The sequence below is a fragment of the Eurypyga helias genome, unplaced genomic scaffold, assembly GCF_000690775.1.
Source record: "Eurypyga helias isolate BGI_N326 unplaced genomic scaffold, ASM69077v1 scaffold296, whole genome shotgun sequence".
In the NCBI taxonomy this organism is placed as follows: Eukaryota; Metazoa; Chordata; class Aves; order Eurypygiformes; family Eurypygidae; genus Eurypyga; species Eurypyga helias.
Genome location: NW_010258427.1, coordinates 29,366 through 33,953, shown reverse-complemented (window position 1 = coordinate 33,953; position 4,588 = coordinate 29,366). Strand labels below are relative to the sequence as shown.

General features: G+C 47.0%; 1 protein-coding gene across 1 annotated transcript in view; it reads right to left on the bottom strand.

Annotated features, from left to right (window-relative positions):
- The window catches only part of LOC104511624 (latrophilin-3-like), a 33,009-nt gene that overhangs the window by 9,138 nt on the left and 19,283 nt on the right, over positions 1-4,588 (bottom strand). The window lies entirely within an intron of this gene.

The following is a 4,588-nucleotide window of genomic DNA, read 5'->3' as shown; positions in this document are numbered from 1 at the left end:
CAACCTACCCGCTTAAAGGTCTCCCCACCGAAAAAAAAACCCGGAAAGTGCCGTCAAGTATGTGACTTGATGTGGCAACAGCCGTTGGGAAGGAATAATCTCTCCCGGACGGCACCTCCTACGGCTCTTGTGCGCTGCTGGGGGAAGCGGAGAAATAGGTGGCCCTGGGCCGGTCCCGACTGCCCTGGCTCCAAGTGCTTTGGAGGAAGGAGCAATTCCTGAGGGAGAAGTATTCACGGCTCAGGTTAATCATGACCCAAACTTGGTTTGGGGGTGTATCCTTCTTAGAGGAAACTAAAGAAATCCGCTCTCCCCTTCTGCTGGGCAGGCTGCCAGGAGAAAGGCCTGAACAGCGGGATTGGGGGATTAGCAAGGCAGAGGCACAAAGTGCTTCCTGGCCCAGGCTTTTTTGCAACAAGCCTAAACGCCCTACCTCTCCCGGCACGAGGGCTCGGCCAAAATTATTTACTCCACGCTGCCCAGGCGGGGATTTTCTACTGCGGTCGATGTCGAGGGCAGCTGCTGTGGGGTCTGGTGAAGCCGTTAGAACCAGCTCCCATGTCACTTGGAAAGTTAAAGCAGAGGGTTCAGTGGAAGGTACAGCTAGTACCATCACCGCCACGGTACGGCGGGCTGGGGGGGGAACCTGCGAGGAGTGACTGGGTCTCAGGATGCTCCCAACTAACCACCTATTTCATCTCCGTAAGGTGCATCTCCGTAGAGTGTCTCAACACTGTCAGCATAAGGCTGGAGCTCAGCTCTTTCCCAACACACTACGGTGGGGAAGCGCTTGGAGAGCAACGCAGCACCAGTGGGCGAGGGAGAAGAAAATCAGGCCCAGCAGTTAAGCTGCCACGCTTTATTTTTTGGGATTACTGGCCTCCCTGGAAGAAGTGCAGGCATGGGGATGCATGAAATAATGTATCAGCCTTCAGCTAAGGGCTTTGGGAGCTGCCAAAAAAAGGGCAAGCGACTCCCAGTGAGCCGCAGCGGATTAGGGGAGCCCTTAGCTGACCGTTTCAGATGAACAGTTGCTCATACCATGCTGGTCCATGGCATGTGTACCTTCCGAAAATACAGGATTCGGTCTATATCTGCGATGGAGTAGTTGCTGCAAGTCAAGGACTAGAAAGCGCTACTGCAGGCTTTCTGCTTTGCTTTGGAGTGAAATGCCCCAAAGGTGTCAGTCACCTTTTAGGTTTCTGAAGTTTAGTGGGTGCTGCTGTACCCTGGGTTTCCCAACAAAGAAGGGAGTTATGCCAAAAAACCAACTAGCCATCACAGACATAGAGAAAAGCCATTGATTTTCACAGTGGAAGCTCTCCGACCGAGTCACGATGCTTGGGGAGAAATGGAAAGTGAGCATTTTGCAGGGAGGACCGTATGTAATGACGGGTACAACAGCATCTCTCCGATGGTCACGGTGAGTAACGTATGCATTGAGGAGCCGAGCGCTGCGCTTCTGCTGCCAATGCATAGAGACGGGGTTTGGTGGGGCAAGAACATGGAGGCATCGCAGGCGAGAAGAGAGTGGAGTCTGCAATGAGACACGCCGTGTAAAAATGCCATGGCCTCGCAAATAAAAATGTGACGGCTAAAAAAGAAAAATGGTACGCACAGGTATATGAGAAACTAGGCTGGATAAACGATACCACAAAAACGAGAAATAAACAAAGAAAGCATCATCTAATCTCATCTATATATATATGTACACATACATATATATATACACATACATACACACGCATACACGTATATATACATGTGTATATTCATATTCTTTTGATTTCAAAACTGTGAGATGAATTTCCTTTATTAACTACATCATCTATATGTGATGCAATAAAAGTGAACTAAAAAAAATTACATTTGATATGCAATGTTTAGCTTTACTCCCATACTTGTCTCTCTGTAGGGCTCTAAACGACAGCATGAAGAAAAGGAAAGAAAAAACAACAAGTAAGCTTACAGCGACAGTAGGAGAAACATGAGTAAAAAGCAAATTGATGATATGCAGAAAAGAGCGTTAACGGAAATAATTTCCACTGCCCAGAATACATGAATTTATTACATGGTTTATTTCAGGTTAAAAATATTGACATTTTAGACAGAAAAATTATTTTACGCGCAATATTCAGTAGACTACATTTTTATTAAAAAAAAAATCATCACATTTAAAACGTTTTCCAATGCCATTATAAAATGTTCAGCGTGCAACACAAGTCAAGAAACAATGCCTGGAAATTTTGGAAAAGCCTAAAGCTGGTAATGGTCATGCTTGAAAAGACAGGCACTGCCAACGTCACTTCCAAAGTCTTAAAACGAATGGCTCTACTTACTGTTAGTTATAATAACCCCTGGCAGCTGAAACCGAAATCCGTTTCCTTGCTAAGAATGTTTTGCCGTCCGTCCTTTGCGACAGTGCTTTGTAAGAGTGTGACTTTGCTCATCACGGGGCTGCTGGCGTTTTATGAACTTGGGTAAGTCTGATCTTTCTCAACTGAACACATGGCAAACTACGTGGACTTTGCAAAAAAAAAAAAAAGTAAGAGGAACGGTAGTTTGGATGATGGCATCGCTAAATAGAGCTATTGAGAAGAAAGGGTTAAAAGAAGAGCCAGAGATGAAGATGAAGAGCCAGTGATAACTCTCAGCTTCCCACTTTGCAACAGCCTGTGGCTCGCCAGGGTTAAACTTGTTACCAGGATTGCCGCCTTCTCTTAAAATTAGCTCTAACGGAAGCAGTTAGGCCGTTTCAAGAAACTCCTGCATCCGAGACCGAGCCATCGTACATCCGTCAGCTGCCAATGGTGGTGAGAGCTCGGCCTGTGCTGGGGGGTGCCAGACCCCTCACCTACCATCTCCTCCTTCCTCTACGCTGCGTCCCACCAAGGAATCGCTGTCGCCACTGGGAAACGGGACTTCAGCCTTTCAGGTCTGATACCCCGCCTCTTTCCAAGGGCTTTTTTTAGGGCTCCCGGCCCCTGGTTCCTCTACCGCAGATGGGAAAGCTTCCGTGTGAGCAGAGAGGGTGTTTTAAAACAGGTAACTGGGGAAGGGGAAAGGGTGGACCCGATCAGTCCCCAGGTTTCGTAGAGCGTCCTGTCCCTGTTGATGGCCAGCATCAGAAGCGGTAGATGAAGGTGCAAAAAAAAAAAAAATCATAGCCTTAGTGATGGGGAATGAGTTAGTTGGATGACGTTAGCTAGCGATGCCCTCGCCACACGCCGATCCCAGCCAAGGCACGCCCGGAGATGGTGACAGCGTCTACTTTTACAATGCACTATCGTTGCTTTAGCGTGCCTGCTGGTGCAGCATCCGTAAATCCTTAAGAATCGCCAAGGCCATTAGGCCTGGTTGGTTTTGCTAAGCTTCATCTCTGCTGCAGGATCTCCTAACGGTCACAGTTTGTAATTGTCCAGGGAGAGTAACCAGTTTGAAAAGCAATAACCATACCAATCCTATGGTCAATTAATTAACTTGCAGCTTCCTGAAAGGGTTGGGTTCTGCTCCCTCTGAAGTCAACGGCAAAGCTCCAGGGGCTTAAATAGTACTGGTCCCACTCTCTTTCTCCATCTCCCAGGGATGAAGCCTGGGTAGGTTTCCCTGTTATCCATCTGTCTGTGTTGCACTGAACAGCACTTGCAAATCAATTACACTATTTTTGTGGAATAAAATGCTGTTAGCTCAGGTAACTATCAGAATCTAGTCTTAAAAATCAGAACACAAGAATATTAAAACGCACATGAAACCTTTGTGTCACATTTCTGCCCAAATCACTCGGGTTCAGTTGAGGCACCCAGACCTGAGCATCAGGACTTCTCTTAAGCAGGTAATGCTGGGTCAGCCCTTCTGCCACTTGATGTAAGAGTCCCCCAAAACTCAGTGTTATCATGCAAGAAACTCTACAGAACATTATAGCTCACTTCAACATCTGTGGTACACTAAAGTTCTTAAAATTCAGAGCGTTTCGTGTTTAACAGTAGCCCTTTCTTAAAAAGTGTTCATGGAAGCCAAGTTATTGCACAAAGTTAGCCCAGTTTAGGAAATTAATGAACAGCAGAAAGGTCAAACGTGTCTCTTTTCCTTGTGTTTTGGATGAAAATACCCTCGTGATACAGTTCAATATCTATTTCTATCGTAAACAATACACTGCCATATAGTACCAAGGGAGGTTTCCTGCTTTCAGGGAAGCAGGAAAAATCATTATTTTCCCTCCTTAGAGATCCTTTACTGGAAAGGGATGCCTTCATTGGGGGCAGAGTGCTGACAGAATGCTGACATACTCACACATGACTGCAGCGTTACTCTGCAACGATTCAGCCACCTTGCAAGCAAGCCAAACCCCCCCAAAACAACCCCACGGAAGTGGGAGAGCAGGAGAGAGCCACCAACAGACAGGAGCTGGCAGAGCTCCCTCCTCACGTCCTGCTTACACGCATCTGCCTCTCCCTCACGGAAGCGTCTGGACATCACCTTCCCACAGCCGGAGCAGAGACAAACACGTAGGTGATGAGAGACTGATTTCTACAGTGGAAACCTCCGTTAGGTACAACGGACTCTGCCTGTGTATTTTCCATTGCCAAAA